General features: G+C 43.4%; 1 protein-coding gene across 1 annotated transcript in view; it reads left to right on the forward strand.

The window, feature by feature from the left end:
- Nucleotides 568-16,508, forward strand: part of FRMPD1 (FERM and PDZ domain containing 1) — a 158,201-nt gene continuing 142,260 nt past the window's right edge. The window contains exon 1 of the mRNA XM_018052189.1: nucleotides 568-817. The gene's annotated coding sequence lies outside the window, so the exon portion shown is untranslated. The remainder of the gene's footprint in view (nucleotides 818-16,508) is intronic.

The raw sequence follows: 16,508 nt of genomic DNA on the forward strand, positions 1-16,508 counted from the left end.
CACTAACTCTCCTGTGCTGGCTTAGCTGTGTGTCTGCATGACCTGTTCCTACTCCTGTGAGAGTGTCAGAGCACTGAGCACAATGCCTTGCCACTGTGTATGTGCTCTTCTCTGTCCCTTAAAAAGGATAGCCATCATGTTTTGCTCATTTTTAATCTCATAGTACCTAGCAGATGGGAACTGTTCAGTAAGTGTCTCCTAGGTAAATGCTTGTTGTCAAATAAGTTGATTTTGAGGAATGGTATCAAAGCTTTTGTTGTTGGGTAACCTGAAATTGTAAGCCTAGAAAAGACTTAGAAGTCTGAGACATTGTATATGACTCAAAGGCTCTGCTTCCTTCTCAACCTGATGGACTTGGAAGACATGCAATGACTGATACACGTGAACGTCACATGCATCCCTACACAGTGTGTGTTTCCAAGTCATATGACACCCATTCCTCTGCAGGGAAAGAGCCCTGGGCCAGCTGAGCTAGGTTAGTGCACTATGGGTGAGCCTCACAGGCTGCTGGCACACCTCAAGAGGGTGTGGATTTTGTGTCAAGTGTAGGAAAGCCAACTAGGGCAGAGAGTATGAGAACCAGTTGGAAGAAGGATGACGCCCCAGGGAGATGAGTCTCCTGTTCAGCAGTTCTAGTCTCAACTCTTTCATTCATGAGCTGTGTGATCTCGAACAAGTGTTTTCCTTTTTGTAGGCTCCAGCATCCCTGTTTGTAAAATGAGGGCTTGGATTGGCTGGTCTCTAAAGTCCCTTCCAGGATTGATGCTCTGGGATTCTGTGAAGTGTGAAGACTGCAGACATCAGTGGAAGGAAGCAGGTGAGTGTATATTAAGAGCATGTGGCAATCAGCCATCTGTTCCAGGCCTTCAGCAAAAAGGAGCCAAGCTAGTATACAGATTTGTTTTAAGTCACCCTAGAAGTGGAGACATCTGAGGCACAATGGCTCACCATTGTATCTTATGGATCTAGCTCAGGTCTGTCAGAAGGAAGCATTTCCAAGGATTGGAGTCAGGGTGGGTGGGTGGCAAAGCAGTGTTAGTTTTCACTTCATAATAAAATGATCACATTTGGGACAAGTTTTTATGTTTTTTTAGCCAATAGTTTTGATTAATTTTTTTGCACTGAAATTATCCCAAATTTGAGTGTTGGAAATGATGCAAAGAGTACCACCTGGAGCTTAGCTGGGAGAGGCCTGACAGCAGCGCAGTGTGTTTGAGACCTCATGAACTGTAGCCCACCAGGCTCCTCTATCCGTGGGATTCTCCAGTCAAGAATACTAGAGTGGGTTGCCATTCCCTTCTCCAGAAGTGTTTTTGAATGTAACTGTTCAGTGGATGAATTGAGGTGGTTTTTTTTTTTTTTTTTGAGTTTGAGGCTATGAACCATTGAGTCATAGAAACTCATAGAAACTTGCCTTAGCCAAGTGAAAAACATCCAGTTTCTTCTGAAGTCTTAAATAAGTGGTAGTGCCTTTGATAATTAAATGAAAGATTCCTTGAGAAGCATAAAGAAAGATATATATATATATATGCCTAATTGAATAAATGCTTTATAACCAACTCTTACTAGGTCTAGTACACTGGTGTCAGAATCTCTGAGAGGTGTATGGAAACTCCCACCTTTGTTCCTGAAGTAACTGGAAGCACGTAGGCACAAGGTGTGCTCAGGAAGTCAACCTTCTGGCTCAGGATAACTCCTTTCAAGTCTTGTCCTTCCTTTGTGTTGACCAAGAGTTTCTTCATCTTCTTAGAAAAATGCCTGTGTGATGATTCACTTGGGTTCAGAAAGATGGATGCATAATCTCTTAATTCTTGAGGGTGTATGAGTTTGTATCCTAGTGGACAAAGCACAAGTGTTGGTGTGGCAAAGTTCTGTTTTTGGCTCTCAGGATTAAGTTGAGCCAGGAGCAAAGTAAAGCCCCTCCTGAGGGGACCAGCCAGATGCAGAAAGAAGGAAAGGAAATGGACCTCCAGGAAGAGGAGCCAAAACACAGAAATAGTAATAGTTAAATTCACTGACTGTTTACTCTGTGCCAAGCAGGATTCCAAATCACAATGATCATAATCAGAATTACACTATTAAGAGTTCTCACACCAGCCCTCTGGGGCAGCCTCTCTTATTCCATTTTCTAAATGGAAAACTCAGGTAGATAATGGTGATTGTAGAGCTGGGATACAGACCCAGGTAGTTGGGCTGTAGAGTCCTTGCTGTTTACCCCTGTGCCCTGCTGTGTCCATAACCTTTCAAGGTCAGATACAACTCTCGCCATGTATCTCCAGCATCCATTCTGGGGCTGGGGAGGTAATGGGCTTTGTGGAGCGTTCATGAACCGAATGGAACCCAACAGACCCAGCCTGTGCACACCTGGACTCTGTGGGAAGCTCTGTTTGACTCAGAGCAGTACTTGAGAGGAGCAGAGAGCTAGCTGGTCCCTGGGGGTTGACAGCTGAAGCCCAGTCCGACCAGCAGATGTGAGATCGTGTGCAGGGTTCCCTCTTACTGCACAGATATGGGGAGGCAAACCATGGGTAGAGAAGAGCCTGGAGCTGGTGGGTGTGAGGGAGCAGAGTTCTGGTTCCATAGCATGTACTGAGAACCCTCTGCACCAGCCGCTGTACTGGGCGCTGGCCACTGTGATACAGAGTTGGATTGTCCATATTCCATGCCCCGGAGGAGCTCTATGCTAGTATTGGGAAGGGCTACCTATCTGATGGGACCCAGAAAATTGCGTTAGGACCCCTGTCCTGCTTTGCAGGGCCAGAGAAGACTAATTCTCAATCCCATTGTCTTTCTTACAGAGTTTTAAAATTCAGCTCATTCCCACTAACTGGATTCAGGATATGGGTTATATAACTTTCAGGCCTCTGGATGAACTTTCTGGATCAAGAATGTAGAGCTAAGATGGTGGCAAGGCCAGGTAGACAGAACTTGGAAAAGGGCTCTGCAATTAAAATGACTAGAGAGATGGTTGGATAAGAGAAAAGAGGAAAAGAAAGATAGCTGTTCATGTGTTCATAAAACACTGCTGCTGGTGCTAAATTGCTTCAGTCCTGTCTGACTCTTTGCAACCCTGTGGACTGTAGCTCGCCAGACACCTCTGTCCATGGGATTCTCCAGGCAAGAATACTGGAGTGGGTTGCCATGCCCTTCTCCAGGGACCTTCCTGACCCAGGGATCAAACCCACATCTCTTAAGTCTCCTGCATTGGCAGGCAGGTTCTTTACTACTAGCGCCACCTGGGAAGCCCCACATGAAGCCCGCCCCCCCTCATTGAAGTATAAACACTAGGACCTATTTACCCAGTAGGGAGGAAAGGACATTTAATCTCCGTGTTAATTATGGAACCATCTTTTGGGTCAAGTGTCTTAAGTGATGAAGCAATTTTGGCAGATGGGGACTCATTTGGTGATAAGTGATGAGGGTGATGTCTGTCTGGTTTGCCTGGATAGTCCCAGTTTATGCTTGTTATACTGCTGGCATTATTTATTTATATTGCCTTGTTTCACTCTAAAAAGTATCCTGGTTTGGATGGTAAATTTTTTGGTCATGCTGCCCAAGGACCAAAAAATACCTGCATTTTTTCTGGTGGGCTTGAGTTCTGCATTTTAAGGCCAAAGAGATTGAAGTATAAACATCTCTTGCTAGACAGCCTTTTCCTCTGTTACCATCATGCCTGAATATGGTCAAAACTCAATCCTCTCCCCCCCTTAGCCTGGCTGGAAAATGTAAAACTAAAATTTACTCTAAAAATTAATAGAACCTCTCCCCACTTCCAGAAATCTCTTTAGAAATAGAAAAACACGGGCAAGGTACAAATTCATTCAGCTTTTGCCCTAGATCTCTTTGACTAGCTTTAGTTAGACTTATCAGTTCTCAAATCTTTTAGTTTTCCTCCACTTAAAGTTCTGGGGCCCACAGCAGACAGAGGCTGGAGTACGGTGCTGGCAGGCAACCACAGATGTAGAAGGGTCCTGTCAGCCTCTCACATGTCCCGCTATTCTATAGGACCTAGTCCTTGAGGTGTCATCTCCTGACTCCTCGGGGAAGAGAGGGAGGAGAGTTACTTTCTCATGTGGAGCCACCCCTGGAGATCTGCTTGAAACATAGTCACTGTGACTGTAGCAATTGTTAGAAACTAGCAAAAGAATCAAGGAAAAGGAATGAAACTGGTGGTGTTTCATGAAATTTAATTGAGAATTGCCCTGCTTTTTAGCATCCCTTAGCTCAGTTTGTGTGGCCTCATTTACACGTGGAAGAAAACAAGGATTTGGGGAAGGAGCCTCTCTTGTGTGTCCTTTGCTCTCTCTCTCCCCTCACTGGTGCATCTACCCCTGCCTGCGTTGCTGTGTTGCTGCTGCTAAAGCCATCAAGCAAGACCTGTGACTGTACGTGACCTTGCTGCTGCTAAGTCACGTTGTGTCCGACTCTGTGCGACCCCATAGATGGCAGCCCACCAGGCTCCCCCGTCCCTGGGATTCTCCAGGCAAGAACACTGGAGTGGGTTGCCATTTCCTTCTGCAATACGTGACCTTAGTCATCTATTTGTCACAGAAGCATTTTTGGACTGTTTGAATGGCTTCATCACCTCATCCTTTTGGATACAGCTGGAGATTAGGAGGAATAGTAATAGACAATTATTGAGCATTAGGCCTGTCATAGATGTTGAAGGGAATTACAGGGTCAAGAAATTATAGTCAAAATTCAAAGGGATGCAAAAAGAAGGAGGTATTGTTTAGGTTTTGATGCTAGAAGCTCATTGATTCAAAGATCTACAAGTATGTAATAAAACCATGCCAGCTCTTGTTTTCACCTTCTCAACGTAAAACAGCTAAAAAAATCAGTGACTAATAAGAGACAGCGAAGGTGTGCTTTTTCATGGAGAATACCCCTAGGAATCTTGCTGTTTCAGGGAGACATTGGTTGTGGGTTTTGTGCATCAGCGTTAAGAGGAGCTAGATGAGCCTGTGACTGGCAATAATATCTGTAGCTCCTGAAGTCAAGATGGGGTAGTCAGTCAGTTCTCATGCTTCCTCATGTCACAGTCATATCACCGGGGCACACAGATGGGTTGGAAATGTTTCCCTGCAGGGTCTTTGCTGATCCTCAGTTTCCTCTGATAAACTGCCTCATTCTTCACGTCAAATTCTCTTTAAAACAAAGTGAACTCTGGGTTGATGAAACAACACACTGATTATTTAAGAAACGTGACATAATACCTGTGAAGATTAATGAATGTGTGCAGAAGCCTTCCAAATTTTAAACTCTGGGGGATAGAAACCAATTCCAAACCACTGCCATTGCGGAAAATCTTGTTTTCCTTTGCAAATCCTGCTCGAGAACGGTCGCTAATTACGACTTATCAACCTTAAAAGCAACCACAATCATAACTTTATAGTAATGATAGAAGTACTGAAAGTATTTAAGTTTTAACAAAAACAATAGTTAAAATGTATCAAGGGCATATTGTGTACCAGATCCTGCCCTGAGAGCTTTACATGCATTGTCTTGTTCGGAGTGAAGTGAAGTTGCTCAATCGGGTCCAACTCTTTGCGACCCTGTGGACTGTAGCCTGCCAGGCTCCTCTGTCCATGGGATTCTCCAGGCAAGAATACTGAAGTGGGTTACCATTTCCTTCTCCAGGGGATCTTCCCAACCCAGGGATCTAACCTGGGTCTCCTGCATTGGAGGCAGACGCTTTAACCTCTGAGCCACCAGGGAAGCCCATTTAATCCTCCCAATAAAAAGTATTCTTCTGTAGGCATTATTATATTATTATCCTAATTTTACAGATGAATATTATTACAGCCCAACCTCTCTCCAGATATCAACTGTCTTCTCAGCATCTTTGTTTGGATATTTAATAAGCATCTCAAGTTTAAAGTCCAAAACTTGGCTGCTAATATTCCCTTTCTCTTTCCCCTTCTTCCAGCATACTTGCATGCCTTCAGTGTTCCTCATCGCAGATAATGGCAATTCCAGCCTTCAAGTTGCTCAGGCCAAAAATCTTGGAGTCGTCTTTGACTCCTCTTTTCTCACTCACACACCACATCCCACGTGGTTAGAAAATCCTGGCGCTGTACTTTCAAACCATGTCGGAATCTGACTGCTTCTCACTTTTCCACTGCTACTACCTGGTTCCACCTACCATCCTCTCTCACCTGGATGACTGCAGTGATCTTCAAGTCTATGCCCTCGCCCCCTTCAAGTCTATTCTCTTCACGGAGGGCAGACTGCCTCTGCTAAAAGGCAAGTTCAAAATCCTCCAGTGGTTACTCATCTGATTCAGAGTAGAAATCAAAGCCCTTCCAATGGCTGCAAAGCCGCAGTCAGGGCTAACTTCTTTTCTGATCTTCACCTTGAGTTCACCGACCCTGAATTTTTTGCTGTGTCTTGTGCATATATAAATCTGTGCATTCTTCTGGAAGAACCTATCTAGTGGTTACCAGCTTCTTGAAAGACTCAGCGCCTCCCCAAAGCTTAAGAATCACTGCCTGGAGGAAACCTCATATTTGAAAATCCAATTTAAGGAAAGCATTTATTTAAATTATAAAATGTTTTGAAAAGGATTTTTGATTTGATAAAAGGAATCACTGAAAATGTCTTGTGCATTTACAGTACAATGAAATCAATATGTTTAATTATTTTACTAGACTCTGTGACCCAAGTGTATCAGTTCTAAGAGGATTCAGAGTATATCTGACTATAGTAGAATCTATGTGTAACAGATGTTTAAGCCTTAGCTAACAGTTCTTTTATTCCTGTTAATATCAAACCTATAGGCACAGTTTTGGGGCTGTTATATGTAAGGTGTTGTATTTGGAAATACTTTTGACATATTTCAGTTCACAGAGCCTAATGTAAAGCTGGGCACAGCTTTAGAAGTCTATCTTTAGATGTCTATCTTCTGTATGCTCGTCCTGCCTTTGACCCTTATCCTAGAATTTGAATCATTTCACAGATCAGCAAATTGTAAAATGAGATTGGGGCCAAAGTGATTCTCTTGAACAGGGAGAGAGACCAGCAATGTTTGCAGGTAGATCAGCCTTTATATGGGCTCTTGAGTCACTGAGACCCCAGGACTCAATCTGCATCTCGACCATTTTGTGTGGATTAACCAGTAAACCATAATCAGTTATGAAGTAAACATTAATTATTGTTTTCATGGTGAGTTCTGGTCTGGGTTCCTGACCTGGAGAGAGGACTTTCTTGCACAGTAGCCTCTGTTAGAGTTCAGAGCACCCTACAAACCTGTGAGGGATGTATCCTCCTTTGCCATATGTTGGGAGTACTCCAAAGAGTTGTGGAGCACTTGATTTTGCACTGGAGACGTGTCCTGTGTGTGACTACAGGGAACCCAGTCCCTGTCTCCATAGAAAGGCTGCTGTCGGGCAGAGGATTTGTTCTTCTTGGACCCAGAGGGCAAAACCAGGACCAGTGGGGAGGCAGGTGTTAGCCCAAGAGTGGGAAGAACTTCAACAACTGGAGCAGTTTAGCTGTGGAACCAATGCCTGAAAAGGCAGGGAGTTTTTCCCAGCCATGGAAAAGTTTAAGGAAAGGCTAGACGACTTATTTTCAAATAACTTACTGATTTATTGCATACCCTATGTAGGACATTATGCTGAGTACTGGAGGAGGCCAGATGTGAACTAGACAAGTACTGTGCTCTTAGCACAGATGTAAGAGGGAAGATAAAATCCATCCATCAATCCAGTGAATCTACAGTGGTCCCTCAGTATTCATGGGAGATTAGTTTCAGGACCTCTGCCCTCCCCACAGGTACCAAAACCCAAGAATGCTCAAGTTCCTTGTGTAAGATGGACAGTACCATCTGTAAAACAGTATAGTCTGCCCTCCACATCTGGGGATGCAGAGCTTTTAGATACAGAGGGCCAACTGTATATTGAGGTATCATAGCACTGGGTGCTATACAGTACTGAATAAAACAAAGAGTTTATGTGTCTTACAGCTGGTAGATGAGTTTGACAATAAGAACCCCTAAAGCATGAAGTTAATGTCAGTCTTCGAGAATGAAACTAGGAAAAGTTAACATGAAACGAAAATCAACTGGCTAACGGCAATGTAATTTTAACTGAAAAAATTTAAACAAAAACAAATACTTTGGCAACTGTGAGGACCGTGTGAAGGGAGTGGTCTGTCTGGAGCTAGAGGACAGGGAGTTAAAGGGCAAGTGTTTGTGAATTTGTTCCTAGCAAGATCTGAACACAGGCTCGTGGACCAGGGACTGAGAACATCAGGCTGTCGCAGCTCAGCGGCACTGGCCACTGAGATCACACCACTCGTACTCTTTTCAGGGAGATCTCTTCTCCTGGCTGACTCCTGCTTATCTTCAGGTTTTAACGTAAATGTGACTTTCCTGGAAAAGCCTCATCTGTACTCTCACAGTACTAATAGTTCTCCTATGTGGCGCTTATTCCAGCTGTAATTTATTCACCGTTCGTTGGCATCTTCCTTCCGCACTAGACCAGACGCTGCATGAGGGTAGAGCCCTATCAGTCTTATTCACCCCTGTATCCCGTTGCCTGGCACATAGAGGCACTCAGTAAATACTTGTCAAATGACTGGATAAATAGATGAAAGAAGGAATAAATCTGATTTCCCAGGAAGATTTTTTCCTATAAGGGAAGGATTTTCTGAGCAGAGAGATGACTTTTATTTCTGGAACTCTTGGAGACCTCACTTACAGAAAGATTCTAACATAAGGTAGAAATGTGAGTGGACAGGAAATGAGCTATGGGACTTTAGGATGGAATAGCAATGATAGAAGTGGTTATGTAAGAGAGGGCACCTGACCTGAGTATTGAATCAAAGATGGGATTTGGCAAGTGGAACTGAGAAGTAGATGGAAAAAGACTATTCTAGCTAGAGATAGACAGCATGAGCAAAGATATCCAGTTTGGAATTCAGAGTGTATGTACAGGAGTGATGAAACATAACATGGGGAGGGCAGGCTGGGATCCCACTGAGGCAGGCAGGATAAAGGGTTTAGATTTATTCATCTATTGGCAGGCTTTGCCATAGTGCTGCCGCCTAGGGGGTTGCACAGAGTCGCACATGACTGAAGTGACTTAGCAGCAGCAGCAGCCAGAGAGGGGACCTCTGCATTGCATAGGTGTCAGTTCCTCTTGTAGCTTTTCAAAAGATATGACATGGACAAGGACTGGGTGACTTCAGGAGAAGGCCAGCTGTGTGTCTCCTTAAATGTCCTCACAGTAGGGTGTAACTATCAGGGATCTCATAGGGTTCAGGTTCTTGCCCTTTATCCGTCAGGCTCAAAAATCTGTTTATCCATACTCAAAGGTGGATCAAAGCTCACAAGGCTACCGTATATAACCAGAATGCTGATTTAGTAATTCATAAGGAAAACTAGCATTGCTACAGGTATCATATAGTCAAGTCCTAAAATGTTCCAGTCCTGTAAGCAGATCACATAAAAAGTCATATATAATTAGGTGTTAGTTTGTTAACTCACAAGAAATACATTCCCCGAGAATGCCCAAGCCCAGTAGCTAGGTTGTCGTTTTCTGCCGCTACATTTAGATGGGAGGCCAAACTACAATCAGTTGCTTGATAAACTTGGAATTTAGAACAAGGGAAACTCATTAGAAGAATGTTTCAAATGAACTTATTTACAAAATAGAAACAGACTCACAAACTTAGAGAATGAATTTATGGTTACAGGGTTGGGGAAGGGTAGGGGGGAAGAGATAGATTGGGAGTTTGAGATTGACATGTACACATTGCTGTATTTAATATAGATAACCAACAGGACCTACTATATAGCACAGGGAACACTGCTTAGTATTCTGTAATAAACTAAATGGGAAAAGAATTTGAAAAAGAATAGATACATGCATATGTGTAACTGAATAACACAATGTTGTTAATCAACTATTTGTTGTTTAGTTGCTAAATTGTGTCCAACTCTTTTGCAACCCCATGGACTGTAGCCCACCAGACTCCTCTGTTCATGGGATTTCTCCGGGCACGAATACTGGAGTGGGTTGCCATTTCCTTCTCCAGGGGAATCTTCCTGACCCAGGGATCAAACCCTGGTCTCCTGTGCTCCAATATAAAATAAAAATTAAAAGAATGTTTCTAGACATCTGACCTCTGTAATAGGCAGGTACTTGTCACCAGAATTACCTGGGTCACGTTTTTAACCAGAATCCCTCTTCTCTAGATGGTATTAAATGGACGATGCCAAGGTTTGCTTGTCTGACCTCCTTTCCTTGCATTTGTATGGATGGTCAACCTCCCTTCTGACTGATGCTTGTCTTTTCTAGCTATGTTAACACTTTCAATTTGATTTCATCAAGTTTTCCTGGTTTGAGAACCATTCTGTTTCTTTAGAGTGATTTAGCAAATCTCTCCTGTAATTGATGTTGTGTTGATGTCCCAGTTTAATTCTCAGAGGACAATCTCATTTCTCATTCTTTCAGGATCACTCACTGTTGGCCCTAGTACTGACAACACTTTCCAGCCTCGCAATTCTAGGGCAACCCAAGCCTCTAAAGGTTTGAAACAATCTTATTTAACATTGTGAGATTGTTACAAACTAGATGAAACCTCAGTGATAATAACTATTTCCATTCCACTCATGTTCCTTTTTGCAATCAAAACACAGGCTCATGTCTCTTATCATTCTAAGATGAAATTCCTTTCCTCTTGAGGTAAAGAGGGCAGAGATTGAGTTGCTCATGGTCACATAGTTAACAAGAGACAGAAACAGAGCTCAAATCCCAGGCCACTTTCTAGTATATCCCACTCCTTGATCATGTAACAGAAGAGTTTTCTTTTAAATTCCATTTACGTTGAAAGGAAAAATCAAATTACACTAACGTTTAATTTATCTAACTGAAGATCATGCAGAGAAGTCAAGTCAATTCTCCATCATGAGTGATGGAGAATTCTAGTATCAGGATCAGGGCTTGATTAGCAGTAGATATGAAAATCCCATCCCTACCTCAAGGAGGCAGAACAATGAGATTAGACAGACCCTGTGGTCACAGCTGGCAGGAGCAGTAGGAACAAAGACCAGATCACAGACCAGAAGGCCCTTGGGTGAGCCCAGAGTTGGGAAAAAGGGGCTGGTATTCCTGAGGGATGTTGCCACTGTGCCGCAGGGAAAATTGGGTGAATGGTCCCTCTTGGCCTTTCTGGAATCAAAACACTCTTTCATTGCTGAAAATAGGAGGATACATTCACACTCTTTGAGTCTTTGGCCCATACTTTATACAACCCACCTCCCTTTGTGATTATTCGGGGCTAGGGACATTCTTTTGCTCCCAACAAGGGTGAAGATTGTATTGCCTCCAACCTAAACCCAGGAAACTGTAACCCTTAGATGTTAAGTAACTTGAGCAAGGTCACTTAACTCATATACGTTGGAAATGGTTTCTAAGGTAGGTTGGTTTGGATGTAAAACTCAAACTTCCCCATTGTGCAGTGCTGACCCTCAATACATTCATGTCTTTGAATGAGAGCTTACAATTCAGGCCTCTTTTGTCCTCCAGTCCAGCAGGAAACAAAAGACAGGAGAAAGGCAGGAAAGTGCTGCATTCAGTACGTGCTAGAGCCGTATCATCTGGGTTCAAGTCCTACCACCTGCCAGCTGGATGACCTGGGGCAAGCCTTACCCTCTCTGTGCCTGTTTCCTCACTTCTAAAATGAGGATAATAATAGTACTCACTTAAAAAACAATAGTACTCACTTCACAAGATTGTTGTGAGAATCAAATACATTAATATAACTATAGTGCTTAGAAAGGGGCTTCCCTGGTGGCTCAGATGGTAAAGAATCTGCCAGTGCTTAGAAAAGTATCTGGCACATAGTACATGCTCAATAAAATTAGCCATTAATATCTTGATTAAATTGAGGTCTTGACCTCAATCCAGTCTGACCCCTTCAGCGGCTTTGGGAGACACTGCAGCCTCATTAATTCCATAATTCTAAACTCAGCATCAGAAAACTAAGATCATGGTATCTGTTCCTATCACTTCATGGCAAATAGATGGGCAAACAATGGAAACAGTGACAGACTTTATTTTGGGGGGCTCCAAAATCACTGCAGATGGTGACTGCAGCCATGAAATGAAAAGAAGCTTGCTCCTTGGAGGAAAAGTTATGACCAACCTAGACAGCATATTAAAAAGCAGAGACATTACTTTGCCAACAAAGATCCATCTTGTCAAAGCTATGGTTTTCCCAGTAGTCATCTATGGATGTGAAAGTTGGACTATAAAGAAAGCTAAGAGCCAAAGAATTGATGGTTTTGAACTGTGGTGTTGGAGAATACTCTTGAGAGTCCCTTGGACTGCAAGGAGATCCAACAAGTCCATCCTAAAGGAAATCAGTCCTGAATATTCATTGGAGGGACTGATGCTGAAGCTGAAACCCCAATACTTTGGCCACTTGATGTGAAGAACTGACTCATTGGAAAAGACCCTGATGCTGGGAAAGATTGAAAGCAGGAGGAGAAGGGAATGACCGAGGATGAGATGGATGGATGGCATCACTGACTCGATGGACATGAGTTTGAGTAAACTCCAGGAGTTGGTGATGGACAGGGAGGCCTGGCATGCTGCAGTCGATGGAGTCGCAAAGAGTTGGACACAACCGAGCACTTGAACTGAACTGAAGCCACCTGTTGGGGTAGGTTGCTTTCTAGATGGGTCATCTGAACTATTTTAATGGATCATCTTAACCATTTTAACACATACCTACTGACGTAAATACTAGACGTCATCTAGAACTCTAGGGTCACACCATGGGTAGTCCCTACAGTTTGCCTCTGTTGTACCCTCTGCCCCCTTCTCCTAGAAAAGCTTGTCTAAAGTGACTGATAAATTTACTGGAGATTTGCCCTGATGTGGGTGCCAGCAGCTCACAGGTGGCTAGCACTCCCCAGAGAGCCCATTCCTTGCATGCTTTGTAGCTTAGCAGGCTCCTGCATCTTCTCAGCTGGTGAGATTCCAGATGCCTAAGCTGGCAGGAAGGGTGAGGCTGTCCCAGTTGACTCCAGGAAGGGAATCAGCTCTGTCCACACAGACAACTGCAGACCAATTAAAATGGTGCATAAGCTAATCAAGGACTGAATGAGGTGCCACATGCGTGCCAGACAATGACAGCCTTGAGCAAGAACCTTCTTGAGCAAGACTTGAAACTGAATGGCTTAGGTGACAAGATTAAAGCGAATAGGACCACAAAGTGCAAGACATAACTTCATGCTTTCACATGGAATCTTTAATACCGTTCAATTTCATAAGTATTTATGAAATGTGAATGGGGCAGGAAACATTGCTAGACATTACGGGAACACACGTGGGTGACAGTCAGTCCCTGACTCCAGGGTGTCAGTTCTCCAACCCCACTCCCACATGTCATCGGTACCTGCAATTCCTCTCACACGGACCATTGTAACCTCTCTTAACTGGTCTCCCCATCTCCTGTGTTTCCTCAGCCACAATCTGTACAAACAAACTTTGGTCTCATAACTCTTGACTCAAAATGGTTCCCATTGCCTACACGTTAAGTGCAAATATCTTGCCAATGGTAAAGACCCCATAGATTGGTCCAAATTAGTCTTTCCAGGTTTTTCTCTAACTGCATTCCCCTCCTCCATGTCAGCCTTATCAAGTCTCTCACGGTTTCCTCAAACATGCAGTCTTCATTTGCCCCCCATCTTCCTGCTTTCCCGAGTCTGTTACAAGGAACAGCATGCCTTCCCCTTGCATCTCTGATCAGAGAGATCTTGCCTCTAGGCTGCAGGGCTCATCTCCAGTGCCACTTCTTTTCTGAAGCATTGTCTGATGCTGGCCACCTCTCATGGGATGTCAACAATCCTCATGTTATCCTCCATTGTACTTGGTTTATCCTGCTCTCATGCCTGAGTTTTCTTCCAGCAAGTCTCCTGAGGAACTGGTCCTGGGGTTGGCTTTGTTATTTTCCTCTCCCACAGCTTAATGAGCATGGTACTCATGTGGAGTGGATTATACTGAATGGTATGGGGCAGATAAACCCAGCCCAAAGTGACTATTGTCAGCCAAAATGCTACAAGGTTCTATGCCAGAGCTCCAAAGTGGAATAGAATTCCAAGTAGGAAAGACCGGGGAAGGTTTCATTTTTTCATGTAAACCTTCCCTGATTTCTCCTCCTTTTGTGACATGTGTCTTTCTTGTATGCCGCCCCCCTACACTGTGGTATTCACAGCTTGGTGTTTTAATTGTTCCCTTATATTAATATATCTGATTTAGGCTTCCCTGGTAGCATACCAGTAAAGAATCTGCCTGCCAATGCAGGTGATGTGGGTTCAGTCCCTGGGTTGGGAAGATCCCCTGGAGAAGGGAATGGCAACCCACTCCAGTATTCTTACCTGGTAAATCTCATGGACAGAGGAGCCTGGCAGGCTATAGTCCATGGGGTCACAAAGAGTCAGACATGACTTAGTGACTAAACAACAACAACAAATATGTCTGATTTATCTCCTAGACTAAAATATCCTTGAGGGCAGGGACCAAACTTTAGTCTCTGTTACATTTTTGTACCAAGCCCAGTGCTTGGCACATAGTAGGTGCTCAGCAATTATTTGTAGGAGGAGGAAAAAGAGGGTGGGAGAGAGGGAAGGGAGAGTTTATTCATGCAAAGATGGAAAAAGGTGAACACCATAAAGAAATTGAATCCAAAGAGGTATAGTCATAAGTGGGGCTCTGCCACATTGTCTTGGTGGGGTAGCTTGATGTAATGAAAGTGCTTACTTCTTACATACTGCTTTTTGTAGGTGCTAATTGGCACTGAGCAAATAAGGAAAAAACCCAATTCAGTATTCCCAGATCCTTTTGTCCCCCTCTTCCTCTCACATCCTAGAGTTAGCGTGGTGATACTTTCCTCAGTAGAAGATAATTAGGAGGGAGTTGGCAGCCGCAATCCATTCCTTCTTCATTACAGACAATCATTGTGATTGCTGGAGCTTCCACCAACACAAAGACCCTTCAACTGGCCACTTAAGGTAACTCTTAAAAAAAAAAAAAGGCTTCCAGATGAGGCTGAAATTCTTTTTCCCTTGCTTCTACATAAAAGGCAAAATTAGGAGTGGAAGGGATTCCCAGGAGGCTCAGTGCATAGAGAGTCTGCCTGCTACACAGGAGACTCAGGTTCAGTTCTTGGGTTGGGAAGATCCCTGGAGGAGGACTTAGCAACCCACTCCAGTATTCTCACCTGGAGAATCCCTTGGACAGAGGAGCCTGGCAGGCTTCAGTCCATAGGGTCCCAAAGAGTAGGACACAACTGAAGTGACTTAGCATGCACGCATTCTGTTACCCTGCAGTCAGAGGGCCACAGCATAGCAGAAGGAGCAGTGACTCTGGCTTTGCGCAGGCATGCCTGGAAGTTTCACCACTTACAAAGCACACAGCTTAAGCACCTTAATCACTGAAGCTTATTTCCCTCATCTATTAAATGGGACTTCCCAGGACTGTTGTGAGAATTAAGTAACACATACCATAAATACCTTGGTCCAGGACCCAGCATAGAGCAAGTCCTATGTATATGGTTAGGTAAGGATCATCATTATTTAAAGTATTGGGTTGACCAAAATGTTTGTTTGGGTTTTTCCATAAGGTGGTACAGAAATACCCAACTGAACTTTTTGGCCAACCCAATATTTGGGGTAAGGATTCAAGGGCCTAACGTTGTAGACAGCTGTTATCAATACATATTTCAGAAATCCTGTTAGTTGCTCCAGTTGTCTGATGGGATAGTTTTAGAGCCCTTGGTATTCCTTTCACTCCCTGTTTTTATTTTATCCCATTCCTGTGCCTGTATTTATATGCTACAGAAAGTACGGCACACTTGTGTGGTTCCTTTAGCAATAATTAAATTCATTCCTGATCCCAATTTATTCTTGTCTAGTTTCCTTCTACCCCAGGCCCTACTAGGAACACAGGATAAAGCTCTTTCTTTTCTATAACATTTTAAAAAGTGCATGTTTGCAAGAGTTTTGCAAGAACTTTGCAACTTGAACTTTGAAGAGCTCCAATCCAAATAGACAACATTCTAGACTTTGGGTTAGAAAAATTATTCTGCTTGTAAGATAATCTGACTTCCAATATCTTCATTATCGTAGTTTTTAAATTATTCTCAGTTTCCTTATCTATTTTGGTACAGAAAGTGAAAACATTTTCTCATGTGTATCTACAATGATAGCTGGAAATTTGTGGGAAGGAAGGCAGGGGAAATGACAGATTTGTCATCATAACTCTTGATAGCAGGAAGGTGAAAAAGAGAATCAATGAGGAGAGAAAGAAGCAGGAAACGGGAGAGTCTACACCGGGGTAGACCTTTGACAGTCATTCGCTGGACACATTAATGAACTGTAACTTCAGAGCATTAGACTGAAAGTTCTCAGAGAGAAGCAAGACATAATAGCTATCAGATACCCAAAGCTGTGAGACAGACCACCCTGAAGAACCTACCAAAAATTTTTAGCAGAA

Source organism: Capra hircus, chromosome 8 (assembly GCF_001704415.2).
Source record: "Capra hircus breed San Clemente chromosome 8, ASM170441v1, whole genome shotgun sequence".
NCBI classification, from domain to species: domain Eukaryota; kingdom Metazoa; phylum Chordata; class Mammalia; order Artiodactyla; family Bovidae; genus Capra; species Capra hircus.